Here is a 17,193-nt window from a genome sequence, read left to right as displayed (position 1 = left end):
TCAGAGATCAGCTCCCGTGCCCTGGTTCTCCTTTCTGGTTCTCCTGTGTGGATCAGTCGTCATCACACTCTCAGCGTGTCACGTCACTTGATGTGTACTGTGGCAATTATTCCTTGCCATGAAAGGCAAGCTCTGTGTATCTAAATTTCCTAAAAACTGTCCCTTTAAAAGTATCTCCTGCCTACAAAGATGCAACTGAATCCTGCATCTCAGCAAACAAAAGCTGAGGCTTGTAACAAGCAGGAGTCATCACTAGAAAGTTACCACCACAGGTAAAGGCCCAACTTCCAGGGCAACCAAATGACTTAATAAACACATCAAATCTCCTTTATCGTTTAGTGAAAGACCCAAAGAAGCAGCATGGTAACAGTCGCCAGCCAGGATCCATCCCTTATCGAGCTGCTGGCAAACTGTCTTGTAAATAATCAATCCAGCTCTCTGGGTTCCTGTTTTCTCCACCCCTCTCCCTTCCCCCTTCTCCTCCTCCTTCCAAGTTTCACCCTCTGCTGTCTCCACCCTCTGTAGGCTCCACCCTCTGTAGAGGACTCTGCTCTCTGCACCCAGAATGAGTCAGCATATGGATACATACCCACGTTTTCAGGAAAATGGACTGAGGTTATCAAAAAATGCAATCCCTCTAACCATAGATAAAAATCAAGGCATTTACAGCAGCCTGGAGAGTGAGTCCAGCAGCCGCCCGCACACTGGAACGGACAGTACATCTCCTTTGGGAAATACCTCCCTGGGGAGTGACTTTTGGTCTCCTGGGTAAAATGTTCACTTGTCAGACAGCAAGCCCTTTGTAAAAGGGAAACAGACTCCGTCAAAACTGGGTGGCGATGAGATAAAGGCAGGCCACTCCTGTTTGAATGTTTGTCCTGTTGGTGGGGATTTTGTTTAACAAGGTGCCTACCTTATCTGTCTTCTTTAAGATTTATAGCCTCAGAGCCCATAAAAGGGAGGCCACAGATATGACCGTGGGCTGTAGAAAGATTAAAAACAAACCTAGGCCATTCCATAAAAATAATCTTGAGATATTTTGGATTTTCTTCTTTTTTTCCCACTGAAGATCACATCAGAGGCTCTAACAGTACTTGACTAATAGTACTTAGCAGCACTTGACTAATATACATATTATGAAAGTGCCGGAAGGAGTACTGCCTTGGCACTGTTTATAGCACATGTGCTGTTTTCCTCTACTCTGCCCTGGAAAATGGGGTTAAGCCCACTACTCAAAACTTCATCTTGGACCATGCAGTGTATCAGGTACACAAATAAGATATGATCCTTCCCTCAAAGGAACTTAGAATTAAAAATTCACCAACATATCCTACTGTTACAGAAAATGATGTTAAAATTGTCTCTTAAGAAAGGACCAGATCTAGGAACAAGCCCTTTTAGTGCTGATGTCTGACACCTGTGTTACCCATTTGCGGACTTTATGCTTTCAAGAGCATTTCAGCCACTGCTGCTGTTGGTCATGGATTTGATTGAACCTACACTGGAAACCACTTTCATCTTCGCATTCCTGAACCACGAATCCTGTTCTCCCGGATGGAGTTCTTTCTCCAGTCTCCTGATAGCTACCCTGCTGTTCCTATGGAAGAGAAAGTATCTGGGCCGGATAGTTGCCATGGACCACTCGTTAGGAGACAGCCACTGTGCAAGATAGTTTACGTGCATTGTGTCCTAATCCTTACAGCAGTCCTGCCAGATGAAACTCATGATTGCCATTCCCCGAATGGAAAGGTAGAAAGCAGAGAGGTTTACTAATGTACCTAAGATCCCATGGGTGGTAAATGCAGGATGATTAGATCAGGTTCCAGATGTTTAAATTCAAACTCTGAGCCCTTTCAGCTCTGCCTTGCCTTATCTTACTCACTCAGTGATGTAATGCTATTATTTCTTGATTATTGCAATATGCTCTTGCCCTGTTTCCATGGGATGCAGGCATCAGGTATGCAGTGGGTACATGAACACCAAGTTGACATATACAGAGTATGTGCCAGAGCCTTGAAGACAAAAAATGATGCAGAGCGTCTTATTTGGGTCTCCCGATGTAGAAGATAGCCATCCACAGACATACAGCTAAAGCTCAATGGAATGCTTTACTCATCTAACAGTGTTGAAGATAAAAGGAGGCAGCTGTGTCACATGTATGCAATTCTTCAGGAGAATACAGACCCAGTGTTCAAGTTTTCACTTCTCATCCAAACAGAAGAGGTTTTTGTAAATGCCATGGTGGTTGGCTGTGTTTGATTTGGTTGGGCCTCAAGCTGGACCAGAGCCACCAGGGCCACTTCCTGCTGCACCAGGGACGTTGTTCCTTCAAGGTCTCACCCACCTGGGGAGTGAACCAACATAACCTCCCCTCCTCACCACTTGGGCCCTCATGGGCACGACTGTGCCTCCAGCTGCAGTGATGTGACTCAGCTTCAGTCTTCAAATAGTTGCTGGTGTTCTCGTTCAAAGAAAGAAATTAAGAGTGACCTGTCAACATATTGTGAAGGAAGCAAGGCTCTTCAAGTTCCATGCCACCCTTCCCCCACCCTTTATTGAGGTATATTTGACAAGTGAAAATTGAGGTATATTCGACAAGTGAAAATTGTATATATTTAAGGTACACAACTAGATGTTCTGATATATGTATATACCGTGAAATGATTGTCACCATCAAGTTAATTCACATATCTAGAACCTCAGATAGTCACCTTTTTTTTTTCCTTTTCTTATTTTTGTGTGTGGTGATAACATTTAAGATCTACTCTTTTAGCAGATTTCAGGTGTACAATACAGCATTGTTAACTATAGTCACTATGCTATCCATTAGATTTTCAGAACTTACTCATTTGGTATAACTGAAACTTGGTATCCTTGGACAACATCTCCCCGTTTCCCCCTCCCCCACAACCTCTAGCGACCACTGTTCTACTCTCTGTTTCTATGAATTTTACTGTCTTAGATTCTGCATAGAAGTAAGATCATGCAGTATTTGTCTTTCTGTGTCTGACTTATTTCACTCAACACAGTGCCCTCCAGGTTTATCCGTTTTGTCACAGATAGGAAGATCTCCTCTTTTTTGAGGCTGAATAATACTCCATTGCCTGTGTAAACCAGGTTTCGTTGGTCCTTTTGTCTGCCGATGGGCATGTAGGTTGTTTCCATATTTTGGCTGTTGTGACTACTATGACTGTAGGAATACAGATGTCTCTTCAAGATACTGGTTTCATTTCCTTGGATATATACCTTGGAAGCGAGATCACTGGATTATATGGTAGTTCTATTTTTTATTTTTTGAGGAATCTCTATATTATTTTTCATAATTTTGGAACCAGTTTACATTCCCATCAGTAGTTCCCTTTTCTCCACATCCTTGCTAACATTTGTTATCTTTTGTCTTTTTGCTAAGAGCCATTTCTTTCTGTGAGGTGATAGCTCATTGTGGTTCTGATGATTATAATCTTGAGCACCAGTTGGCCACTTGTATTTCTACTCTTGAGAAATGTCATTTCAGGTCCTTTGCCTGATTTTTATTGGGTTATTTGCTTTTTTGCTATTGAGTATGAGTTTTGTAAATATTTTGGATATTAACCACTTATCAGATAAATGGTGTACAAATACTTTCTTACATTCCATAGGTGCCATTTCACTCTGTTGATTGTTTCCTTTGCTGTGCAGTGACATTTTAGTTTGATACAATCCCTTTTGTTACCTGTGCTTTTGGTATTATATCCAAAAAATTTTTACCCAGACAAATGTCAAGAAGCTTTTTCCTCTATGTTTTCTTCTAGTGGTTTTATAGCTTTGGATCTTATGTTCAAGTATTGAATCCGTTTTGAGTGGGTTTTTATATGGTGTGACCTAAGTGTCCAGTTTCGTTCCTCTGCAGTGGCTGCCCAGTTTTCTGAGCACCATTCATTGAAGAGACTATTCTTTCTCCATTGTGTGTTCTTAGTAACCTTGTCAAAGATCACTTGACTGTAATTGAATAGATTTATTTCTGGGCTCTCTATTCTGCTTCTTTGGTCCATATGTCTTTTTAATGCCAGTACCATACTATTTTGATTAGTGTAGTTGTGTGATATATTTTGTAATCAAGAAGTATGATGCCTCCAGGTCTGTTCTTCTGGCTCAAGATTGCTTTGGCTATTTGGGGTCTTTTGTGGTTTCATATGAATTTTAGGATTTTTAAAATGGTAAAAATTACCATTGGGATTTCAATAGAAATTGCATTGAATCTGTAGATTGCTTTGGGAGTATGGTAAATACATGTATTTTACAGTAAGTATTCCATTAACAAAGAGAGAGTGAAGGAATATCATAATATGGGGTAAGATTTTAGATACATACAGAAGCATGTATCACCTCCATATTCATCCTTTATTGAGTCATTAGCTAAAAGGGAAAAGGCCAACCAAGGAGGTTAACTGTACAATGTAATGTTAGAAGACTCTGCCTATCCATTTGAAATTGGTATTTATAATGGATTTTCTAGTTTCATAGATATGTGCTTAAGCTTGGTAATTGCCCTCAGCTTATGAAATTTATGCTAATTAGTAACATTTATTAATTTCAAATTATTCATGTAATTATATTCTAAGCACATGGTAGATTTTAGAGATGGTTTCTACTCTCAGTGGTATTAACTTTTGGTTGGCATGTTTGTAGAAAGTATAGATACAGTGGGTACAATTACCCTTTAAGCAGAAAGGAGAAGGGAGAATTATGTTAGCTGGTAGAGAATTGGGAGAATTCTTTTGGGAAAGCATCCAAGAGGTCTTAAGTTTCTCCTATGAAGTTAGGGTATGGTAAATAGAAGATAAGAGATTCTTTCTAGTGTTTAGACCAGTTTAACTATTCACAAAAGCATCAGTGGAGGTCTATGACCCAACTGTGTTCAGAGGTGTAATTCAGAAAGCCTAATAGAAATCAAAACTCGTGGTAAAGCTGTATCATATGGATATGTTTCATATGGATAAATGAAACATTAAATTTTTTGCTTTGGTTTGGAATTCTGTCAGTTTGGCCTAGTAAATGTGGCAGTTTCATGGGAAAATCATTGTTAAGGCAAAATCTCTTAAAACCTATAGCTTCAGGGAGGGAAACAGAGTGTAGGATGAACCCCATATAGTAAAAGGGGCAACCAGTTCCTTAGACAAAGGCAGAACAGTCCAGTGAAGACATGGTTTGATACCAGTTTGTGTTTGCTCCAGAGGATGGGGTTGGGGTGGGGGGGTAGGGTGAAGCAGGAAGCTGAGAATTGGACAAAATTTTATTCAGTTTGGTTTAGATTCAGTAGTCACACAAAGTAAGAGCTTCCCAGATGGCGCTAGTGGTAAAGAACATGCCTGCCAATGCAAGAGACGTGGGTTGGGGAGATCCCCTGGAGGAGGGCATAGCAACCCACTCCACTAGTCCTGCCTGGAGAATCCCATGGATAAAGGAGCCTGGCGGGCTACGTCCCATAGGGTCGCAAAGAGTCAGAAACCACTGAAGTGACTTAGCACATGCACGTGCACACACATACACACGCACAAAGTAAACCAATAATCCCCAGGCCTCTCCTGTGTCAGGAAACAAGATGGTGCCCAACTGTGCCTGCCAGCAAGTGGTTCCATGTCTAGCAGGGGACTCTGTGAAACCAAGAAGGCCCACAGCAGGGTAGGAATTTCCAGAGTTCTGTGGAACTGGAGAAAGTTCTGAGGAAGCTGGGGAAGGCTTCACAAAGACCCCGTGTGGACTAGGAACTGACAGGGCTGACGTAGCAGAGGGAGGCATGAGCGATAGGAGATGGGGAGGCTGGGGCCCAGCGGCACCGTGCTCACTCAGAGCCGGGAGAGTGCAAGCCCCCGACACACAAGGTGGTCTTCACAGCCACTGCTGTCAGCCAGTCTTCTGGAATCCACAGGACCCTTTACTCTGACTGGTGAAGGCACAAGATAGGAGCTAAGACAGACACATGGAGCTGATAGACGGCATCCCAGGCTAGGAGACAGTTTTTACCAGATTCCCTGGATTAAACAGCTTCTGCCCCACCCAGCATTTAATGGCAGGACCAGACTCCCATGAACTGAGGCTCCAGACCTTGGAATGGAGGGTCATTTCTCCTCTTTTCTTACCCACTTTATCCACTTGGGCTGCACAGGGTTCCAGACCCAACCCTACGTCAGGACCCCTCAAAGTCTTGAAAAAGTCTGACACTTGAACACCTACCTCCCTGCCTCTGTCCTCTCCTCAACCCACCTCCCACCCCTTATTACTGAATCAGAATCCAGAATTGGTGAGGGGGAGATGCTGAACTTACATATTTTTTTTAAAACTTCATGGGTAAGCCTGAGGCATAGCTGGTCTTGAGAACCACACACATCGTAGAAGGAACCCTCACCTCACAGTCAGGAAACCTGGGTTGAGTTTCCAGCCTCACCTATACACTGGCCCTGAGACTGTTTCCTCATCTATAAAATGGTATTGTTGCTTATCCTGCCTACTTCACAGGGGTTTTGTGTGGATTAAATCACATGATAGCCAACTGGAAGCCCTCCTCTGCTCTAGAAATGCAGGTGCGCCTTGGCCCTCTTTGCCCCACCCCTGCCTCCACCCCAGTTTACAGCCAGTCACCTCACCCCTGGATTGTTTCTGGGCTAGCTGGTTGGTTTGTAGTGCCTGAGCCCTGCCTCCGAGTTAATCCTCTTGAAACACCACTTCTGTTGTGTTTCTCTTCTGCTCAGCGTCGCCTCTCTCAGGACACAGGCTCCCCATGCCCACTGTGCTTTCTCTCTCTTTCCCACCTTTAGCCTCTGCTGTCAGTCCTTGACCTCCATATATTTCTTGCATAGTTTCGTTTCTGAAAACCTGTCCCCAGTTTTTCTGATCTGATCACCTCCATCTCAATTTGAATAACATAATTATGAGACTTTAACATATATTATATTGAACGGTTCCTTTATTGTTATGTGTATTTGCTTCATTATTCTGGTTGGTTTGCTTGCCAAGGTCCCAGACTACTAGGGCTGATTGATCTTTTAAATGATGTTATTATTATGTGCAGTGCCCCCCACGGTGATAGGCCCCGGGCCGAGCTGGGAAGTGCAGTGGTCAGAGCACGCTGACCGGTCTGTAAAGCCCTTTCCTTTATAGGTCTCTCTTCATCTCACCACCCTGAGAGGTAGATAGTTATGCTCCCCATTTTACAAGTGAGGAAAGAGAGGCTTGGGAAGGCTAAGTAACATCAAAATTGCAGGAAAAACAGGGAGGCGAGGGGACTCTGTGTCCTGAGGAGAACCAGAGCGGCTGGAGCCCACGGTAGGGTGCAGATGTGAGCGACAGCTCCTGCAGGTAGTGCTCAGGCCACAGCAGGTGCCCAGGGCTGAGACTGAATTAGTGCAGAGACCTCGAAGAAGGGACCAGACCTGACAGGCTGCAGTAGGTGCCCCTGTAGGGGGCAGCTGCACCCCTGGGGTGAAGGTCAGGCCAGGGTGACCCCAGCTGGCCTCCTGGGGACAGGTCAGGTGATTGGGAGATGGGAAGGGTTTAATGTAACTCGGCCTCTACCCGGGTAGGAGCCAGGCAGTGGACTTTGTAGGCCACTTCCTGGGGAATTTTCAGATGGACTAGTGGTTTCATCTTCCTGTTCTAAAGCACCCCGGTACCCTGTGTGATTATCCAGTTGTGGCCAAGTGGTCTGATATCTTAAAGGAGAAGCTAAAACAGCAGTGGAAACTTCCTAGGTTTCGAGGCATCAGTAATTCCATTCCTGAGTAAACACTGATGAGAAAGAAAAACCCTTCCAGTCTTCTCTGGCTTCAGCCAGAGTGTAACTTAACAGTGCTTTGATATTTCCAGATTGCTCCCTGACTTATGAAGGTATAAGCTCCTTGCAGGTAACATGTTCCCGCCCCAGGTTGAATTCCTTGCACTTATTGCCTAAGTGGGACAGGCCCAGGGTGGGGCAGCTGAGAGCTGGCAATGCCAGGCCACAAATGCAGGCAAGCAACCGAGAGGCCAGCAGGCAGGCCTGAGGGCTGGACAGCTATCCAGCAAGTGGGTGGAGTACTGAAGCTTAGTTGTGTGGCTGAAGAACCCAGGGCGTGGCAAAGAAATCGACTATGGAACAGTAAAGATGAATGCTTAATACCCATGCATTTATTAGCATGGCTGGGTCTTTTGTCAAATATGTCATACATTCACAGTTTAGGATTTTAGAATAAACAAGATTACTGATATTTCTTTCAAAAGCTGATAAGCACTCCTTACTAAAAGTTCAGAGTCTTTGATTAATCTTCAACTTAAAATATTAAAAATCTAGTTTTCATAAGCTATTAGAAATATTTTTCAAAGGAGTCCTTCCCCCATCCTGCACCCCAAAGCCCTGCCCACGTCAAAGGTTAGGAGTAAACCATATTTTCTGTAAACCATCTGATGAAATTCTCCTCCCTTCCCCAAGTCTACCAAATTTTGATCTTTAAAAAAAAACAAAAACAAATGGGGCTAATGTGACAGTAAGATTTATACCTTCACAAGTAAATATTACAGTTTGGCTGGGTAGCTTGTGGAAGCTTGTCAGGTCACAGTGACTCACTTGCATAGATGAAGTTATTTTTAGAGATGTAATTTGTACTGTTTAGAAAAGAATAAAGAGATGGTAAAAGGCTAGATCGCTCATTATAGTTTACAGAGCTCATGAACCCAGCATCCATGCGAAAGATGACTAAGCAACGGGTCGGTTGGTACTTTCTCTCAGAATTTTACAGGCATGAGTCACCCACTGGAGATTGCAGACACAGCACCGAGGTACCTGTGACTCAGCTCCCATTAGGACGAGCACTTGAATTCAATTCTGATACACTTTGGTAGTTAAGGACTGAGGAAATTACATAGCAAAGCAAAATATGCCTTTCTAGCACGCAGCCATCAGATGTTTTTAGCAAGGATTGATTTATCTTCAGCTCTGGCCTTTGAAAGACTCTCTGGTTTGTGTTGGGTGATCTGCCTGTTCTATCTGCTGCTCTCCATAGCAGTGCCACCTGACCCTAGGGCACCACTATCCTCACCCTTTCTGCACTGAGCTGTCCAGCATTCAAGCCCACTTCCTGTGTGTGTGTGTGTGTGTGTGTGTGTGTATGAAAGATCTTCAGCCTAACATGGAAATTCTAGTTTTCTTAAACTGGGAGAAATACCTTTCAAAGACTTGCTTCCCCCACACTGTGCCCAGGTCAGGGAGTAGAAGAAATAAATGGTATTTTCTTAGGGTATTTTTTTATGTTTTTTAAAAAGCCATATACACAAACCTACATATCCACGTGTGTGGTCACAGATCAATAAGAACCATCTGTGTACGTAAGCAGACTTTTTGAAGTGAATGCGTTATTCTCTCTTCAGGGCTGCTGCTTTGTTCTCAGGCACAGGGCTCTGCTGGCCCCAAGGTGCAGCCGCACACTAGGATTGCCCCCTGGTCATCAGCACACGTGCCTTATGCAGCCCCTTTGGGCTGTTAAGCCCTCAGAACTTGACCCCTCCGTTCAAACACACAGAAAATGGTCCTTTGCAGCTTGTAGACATATCAATAGACTATTCAAACCAACAAAGAATATTATGCTTGCTGCTGCTAAGTCTCTTCAGTCATGTCCAACTCTGTGCGACTCCAGAGACAGCAGCCCATCAGGCTCCCCCGTCCCTGGGATTCTCCAGGCAAGAACACTGGAGTGGGTTGCCATTTCCTTCTCCAATGCATGAAAGTGAAGAGTGAACGTGAAGACACTCAGTCGTGTCCGACTCTTATTATGCTTATTACTTTTATAAAAGAAACACGAACATGGTTACAAAAGCACATACTCCAGAAAGAAATGCAGTGAAAAGTGAAAGTACTCTGCCTCACACCACTCATGGACAGTCACTGTTAACCACTTCTGTCACCTGGCAGTTACTTCTGAAACCATTGTATTCCTCAGCTGCTATGCCTGTAGCACTATTACTAAGAGCGTCAGGCCATGCAGCGGCTACGAAGTGGGCCCTGTTGTCAGAGAGAAAAGCCTTGTGTCCATTCAAGTCAACTCAGCAGACATTTGGGGATCTTCTATGGACTGAGCCCTCCGTCAGGAGGGGTGGTCACAGAAATGGGTAAGAGTTTACAGATGTGCAAATACATGAATACAACCACTGTACAAAAATGCTATAAAACAGATGTAAAATACAGGTGTATAAAACCCCTTCTGTGGGATTTTACAGAAGGATCCAAGAGCTGGGTCTTTAAGTGCTTAATAGAAACATCCTGTGGAGAGAACCAGGCGAGGATGCCCAGGGAGAGTAGCGTACTCGTGGACTGATGTGGAACATTCAAAAGACTGGGAATAATTCATAAACTTGAGTGTTTAGAGTGTATGAGTTAAGGGAGTGTTGGGAGATGAGGCAGGAAAGAAATGTGCCTGATGAGGAAGAGCCTTCCACTTGAGGAATTCAAAGAATGTCCTGTTCCTGATGGAGAGTCTAGGAAGGATTTTAAACAGAGCGGTGCTGTGATCTCACTTATGCCACAGGTCTGATGGCAGGGTGGAGTATGAGTTCTAGTGGGAAGAAGCCTGGGGTAGGAACTGCTGCTCCAGCAGGCCTTCGTGAACACTCAGATTTTGGAAACGAGGGGGAGTGGCAGATGGCTGTGTGATGCCTGGGGGGGAAAGCTGAGTAGAGAGTGAAGGGTCCCAGAATTGAGGGGAAAGACTGAGCTTGAACTTGTTGAGTTTGAGGTGTTTAGGTGGTAAGCAGGTGAAGTCAATAAGTAATCAGCAATGTAAGGCTGAAGTTTGGGAAGAGCCCTCCTAGTTGATACAGACCTGTGATCCACGTAGCATGGGACGGGGAAATGGCCAAAGGACGAGCCTGTAACAGGAGAGGACTGAAAACAGCTGTGGGGAAGGCAGCAGCTGGTGGCAGTCAGAAGACTCAGGTGGAGACAGAGAAGCAGTGGCGAGGTAAAATGAGAACCAGGAGAGAGCGGCCCTAGGAAAGCAGGAGGTGCAGATGAGGTGGGAGTGAAAAGCATTCGCTTTGGTAATTAACATGGACAGTGTCCCAGCTGAAAAGCAGTTGAAAGAAACGTCCATGTGTTAGAGTTGGCAGAAGCCAGGTGTGAATGGGTTACAAAATTAATTGATAATGAAGAAGGTGGACCAGTCTTCTTTATGGGGGTTTAGAGAATGAAAAGAAGAGCAGGTGGGAAGTAGCTAGTAGGGGTGGTGGTCACGAGGGGTCCGTATGCGAAGAGGAGGTTCTTCAGCATGATGAGAAGGAACCAGTGGAGAAGAGATTGTAATTTAGAGGGAAAAGAGAGAGAGAGATCTTTGAAAGAGCAAAATCCTAGAGGTGGTTTAAGAGTATGGAACCTGGAACATGGGTCAAGGAAGGAGATCTGGACAAGAAGGAACTGCACCACCCCTGAGGCAATAGGAAAGGATACAGATATTGGAGTTAATTCATCCCTCTATCACCACCACCCAGCAGTCCTGGAGTATAGTCATCACTCAGAAATGTCTCTGAATCAATGAATTTTTAAGTCATAGTATTTTAGAAGTTATTATTTTGTGGCTCAGCATGAATAGATGATGAGAAAGTTGGGGGTGTGGCCACAGGGAAATGGGTTGCCCTTGTTAGATGCTGATGTTACACTGGATGGTTACAGAAACCCAAGTGAAGAGGAGGACTTGAGGCCATTGTAGACGTTTCTCAAGAAGTTAGTGTGTAACCAGGAGACTGAGTAGATAACACACAGTGCGAATCAACAGAAATGATCTAGCCAAATGATAGAAGCTTCAAATAGGGTTGCTTTTCTTAGGGGCAAGGTTGATTGTGTAGGCAAGTCTGGGAAAACAAGTGGCTTCTACTCAAGGGAGTGGCCAAGGGGGAAAGCTAGGTTTCGCTTGGGACAAAAAGGTGGCAGGAACATTCTGGGAAGAAAGTGAGAAGGCTTATCTTAGAGTCAGAGCAGAGGTAACGGTCTGATACAGTGGGTATTTGTCCTGTGAGGATCCAGAGTGACAGGACATCAGGAAGAGTTGGGAGGATGGATTTTTTTTTTCCCCAACAAAAGATGAGCGTCACTGTGAGAGACTAATTAGCTAGGGAGGCAGTGGCTGAGAAAGACTGTATGCAGGGGCCTCTACACGGGCAGTGGGTTGCAAGGCAGTCCCAGCAGCTGGGAATGTTGTGGTGGAGAACTTGACACTGTCTGAAAGTCTGCAGACCCTCAGAGGGCCACAGTTAGTTGGTGGTTGGATGGTCCAGGATGCCACCTCCATGAGCCCACGTGTTCCAGGAGAGCTCCTCTGGAGGCCTGGACTGTCCCCGCTCCAAAAACGCCTCAGGCATGTCTCATGGCCTCTCTGACCCGAGGCTCAAAGTACGGTCTGCAGCTGATTACCTGACCATGAAGATGCATGGAGACATTGCGAGTAAACAGAAACTTTTATAGCTGTTTGAAATTGCTACGGCATCTGGGCATGATTCTTTTTCTAGTCGTTCAGTTTTATTTTATCAATCTATGACAGGTTGGAATTTAAAACGAAACACAGTAGGATGTCCCTGGTGGTCCAATGGCTGGGAATCCACCTGCCAATGCAGGCCATTATGCACACGGTCCATCTGTTATACCAAATCATAACTGATTCTTAAATACTTAAAATCCTATAGGTCTTTCTATGCTGTGCTAGAAGGTGCCCCAACTCTCACCAGTCAAGAATCCCATGGTTGGGAATGCTCATGACCACTATCTTTGAGTTTCAGACAAGCAACTGTCTTCTCATTTGTACAAGTCTTAAAACTTTCGAGTTCTTTAAACCAAATACATGCACGTATATACCTGCATGTATTTAGATATGCATGTGTGTGTTGTTGTTGTTTTAGTTACTCAGTCATGCCTGACTCTTTGCAACCCCGTGGACTGAAGCCCACCAGGTTCCTCAATTCCTGGGATTTCCCAAGCAAGAATACTAGAGTGGGTTGCCATTTCCTTCTCCAGGGGATCTTCCTGACCCAGGGATCTCCTACATTACAGGTGGATTCTTTGCCACTGAGCCACCAGGGAAACCCATATGTGTGTGTATACACACATAAAAGATGACATCTCTTGGTAAAGAATTCCTCTGGACCTGGGATTCCCACACCTCTCCTATAGATCCATATTGGTGCCTACTCAGGGCACCCCTTTGCAGACTCTAGTTTAATCTAAGGGTAAGTGATGACTTAGCAAGTTGCACATTGAAAGAATCAAACCTGTTTTTCCATGCAGCCAATTAATAATATACCTAAATAATATTAACCTTTTGGCTTATGGAAACAAAGAGAATTCCATCACCAAGAGCATTGATAAGGGGTAAGAGAAAGGGTGGGGCAGGATAGAATAGCTATTGTGAGAGCAGCAGGCAGGCTGAACAGAAGGGGTTAGCTGTTGAGCCCAGATCAGGTTCTGTTAAGGTGTGCCCTGGTTTAAAGTACTTTATTTTAAAGCCCTTTGGATCTTCCCTCTCTTTTTTATTCTTAATCTGATTCTTTACATCTGTCCTTCAATACTCTTGTGTATATGAACTTCAACTTCTATATTCAAACCTTAGTCTTAACTGAAGCCTGATGGACTGTACCACACACACCCTCTTAAGAAGGGCAGGCTGTGTAGGCCTTTCCTGACCTGCTCCACCAACATTTAAGAGTTATGTTTTTATCCAGGAGACCGTGGTTAGTCCCTATCAGCTGAAACAAGGGGGGAGAATTAAGGTAATCAAGCTGGCACCAGTGTGTAGGACAGACAGAGAAGCAATTCCTGGAGGCAGAGAAAGCTTATTGAATTACTTCAGGTGTGAATTGATTAGTACTTGGAGCTGACCTAAAACGATTGGCATAGGAGGCCTAACGTGGTTGTTCTTAGGTTTAAACGAAAGTATATTCAGTTGCATAAAGTGGGCTGCTATTTTTAAAAATACCCATTCCCACTTCTGTTTATCATGATGGAAGTAGATGGGCCTCCCACCCCATCAAGTAGGACAGTGCCTTGTGGACAGTCCTCTCCAGGGTGTGCTGCCAACAGTGAGCCTTTCAGAGATGCAAACGGCAGGATGAAGAGTCAACGGTGACTCAAAGGTCCTGAGCTTGGCTGAATATTAGACCCAGCCTTTGTGGGTGAGCAAGCTTATGGCTTTTATTTCAGACGTGTGGTATGATTCTTCCCCTGTCGATAGTAGGACATCCTGATGATGTCAGAACCATGGGTTTAAAATTGAAGACCTGAATCCAAGGTCCAGCTCTGTCACATAACTGTAATTTTAAATGAGCTTCTCTCTGTTCCTGAGTTTCAGTGTTCTTACCTGTAAATGGGATAATATGCCACCTTGAACATCACAGATGAGACATGAAAACTTTAAAGCCAAAAAACATATATTATGACATTCACCAGGCCTCTGGTCTGGAATTATCAGATTGCACAGGTGAGCAGTCAGAAGGATACGTAGATTTTGAAGACATCAGAGTGTACTGAGATGGAGCTTTCTGGGACTTTCTAAAGGAGGAAAGCTCAGGGCCAGCCCTTCAGGGTTAACTATCCCTTACCTCGGCTTTGTGGGGAGTTGTTACACGGATGGAGAAAGGAAACAGTAAATGTTTTAAAAGGAAAGGAAGTACAGGTCGATGTGGTGTCATGGAAACTATGGGAGAAGAACAGACGTGAGCACCAGGGTCTAAGGCCATTAAAATCCCATAGATATGACCGTAAAATATCTTCCCAATCCAAAAGAAAGAAAACAAGGAAATTGAAACATCAAAAATAAAAATCCTTAAAAGCCTGAGCTCATTGAACCCAGAGGAATAACTCGTGAGGTCTGGAAGGCAGGCACATTCTGTTCTTCCTCCTGGTCTGTGAGGACCGTGAGAGTCAGTCGCACTTTCTGATTCATGGCCAGAGAACGTGCTTGCCCATAGCAACCCCTGACTGAGATGGCAGACAAGCCAAAGTGTCCCTGAGTAGGAACTCCTTCCAGAATGTCAGAAACAAGCAGTAAATCTAATTTGCAGCACTTGTGATAGAAAGAACACGGACTCCAGACCCAGACTGGCCAGGGCTCACCCTGGCACCGTCTCTTCTTCCTGGCTGCAAGAAGGTTCTTGGGCTTGCCACAAGGCATGGGCTTCCTCCGTAGTGAAAAGGGACAAGAGAACCATGTGGCAGGAAGCACCCAGCACATTGTAGGTATTCAGCAAATGCTTGTTTCCTTCCCTTTTCTTAGCATTAAAAAAAAGTACTTATTAGAATGGAACACAAAAATAAAACCCACCATGCCTAACTTTTGTGTAGTGAGAGATTTTTCAGACTTGGGTTAAGGGAGAACCCAGAGTCATACTGTGGACTTCCTTGGTGGCTCAGTGGTGAAGAATCCACCTGCCAATGCAGGAGACATGGGTTCAGTCCCTGGATAGGGAAGATCCCCTGGAGAAGGAAATGGCAACCCACTCTAGTATTCTTGCCTGGGACATCCCATGGACAGAGGAGCCTGGCGGACTACAGTCCATGGGGTCGCAAAAGAGTCAGACAGGACTTAGTGACTAAACAACAGCAACAACAAAGTCATACTGTAAAAGCAGCTTTGGTAGCTGTGGTTTACTTTGCTCCTGTAGGGAGATTTGCTGAGCCACAAGAGGCTTACAGGATGGGGGGTCCGGACCCTGGGGTTCTCTGTCAGCTGCCCAGGCAGCTCACCACTCTACACCACAGGCTTTTCAGTTAAATGGATAGATGACTTCCAGGCCCTCTTTGTGAACTGTGGTTTAATGAGTTTGTCCTCTGTCGTGACAAGACATGGCGATCTTTAAGCACCTCAGCTCTTCCCTGAAAGCACATCTGTCAAAAACACAGCTGAAAGAAAGGGAGTAGACTAAAGAGGTATTGCAGCGTTTATGTATTTCACTCACAGGGACCTCAGGCCTGACTCCTACACCTGCTGTTAAGCTTGGTGCATTAGTTCCCTGATTCCTAGCAGCCTAACTGCTCAGAGAAGGTCTGTGGTCTCTAGACAGCCTAACCTATAGCCTGAGCTGGGCGGTGGGGGTGGAGGGAACTAAGAAACTATAGACAGCAGAATGCTAGGCACTTAGACACACACGCCTCATTTGGCCTGGGTTGTCATGACTGTATGGCCCACTCTGAGAGCTAATATTCATAATTGTGATTTAAGTCATTTAAAGGGGGATATGGAAGAGTAAATGTGAAGGCTACTTTGGAAAGATTTCAATCAAAAGCAATAGGGGAAAAAAGTTTTGGAGCTCGCAAGGAAGAGCTCTCAGTTACTGGGCGAAAGTCTGCTTCTCTTAGGAGAACCTTTGCTTGAAAAAGATTTTATTCCTTTACGTTTGGATGTACAAGTCAAGCAGCTAATTTAAGTCAAAGGCTTGCCTCAACATGCTCACCTTGTATTTATACGTGTGTTCTCTATAATTCAAGTTAGGAGAATATGACAGTTTAAAAACATCATTTTAGACAGCTGTCATACTTTCATCTGAAGTGAAATTTCTAAATGGAGTTGCTATTAAGGAAGAACATGAATTAGTTTCTCTTTTCCCACTGTATCCCCCTCCCATTCTCACAGAAGAAATAATAACTAAGGAGATGGCCAAAGAAACAACTAAACAAAAACTAGGATAGTTCAGGGACCACATAGCAATCTTTAAATATACAAAGATTCATTATGTTTCTGATCTTTTTTTTATCTAAGCACAATGGAAAACTGTCTGACTGAGTTTTCAGCAGACTTCCTCTCTGTTTAAATGTTTTATGGTCTTTGGTCAGCTCTTGCTGCAAAACCCCATTTGACCTTACACTCTCCAGAGCTGTGTTTTTTTTTTAATTTGAAGGAAGACGAATATAGAATTAAAAATGGGGAGTTCCCAAGGACTCTGAATTTGCCCCACATAAAATGATGGGCAGAACTAAGTTGGAAGCTTAATTGAAAGAACCTGGCTACCTTAATCTATGGGTTGTATTTTCTCAGCTGGAAGTCAGGTTGGAGAAAGAAATTAGGTAGACTCAGGTTTGTTTTAATTGCTTCTAAGAAAAAAGTGATAATAATAGGTATCATTATAAATATCTGCTAGGTGCCAAGTATTCTACATGTACTCATTATGTCTTATAAACCACCCAACAGCCTTGCATGGTAGGTACTATCC

The 17,193-nt window shown here is 44.2% G+C and overlaps 1 protein-coding gene across 5 annotated transcripts in view; it reads left to right on the top strand.

Moving 5' to 3' along the window:
• Positions 1-17,193, top strand: part of BABAM2 (BRISC and BRCA1 A complex member 2) — a 438,330-nt gene that overhangs the window by 367,867 nt on the left and 53,270 nt on the right. The window lies entirely within an intron of this gene.

This window comes from Bos javanicus, chromosome 11 (assembly GCF_032452875.1).
Source record: "Bos javanicus breed banteng chromosome 11, ARS-OSU_banteng_1.0, whole genome shotgun sequence".
In the NCBI taxonomy this organism is placed as follows: domain Eukaryota; kingdom Metazoa; phylum Chordata; class Mammalia; order Artiodactyla; family Bovidae; genus Bos; species Bos javanicus.
Note: the sequence above shows the minus strand (reverse complement) of the source record. Positions and strands in the feature narration are given on the sequence as shown.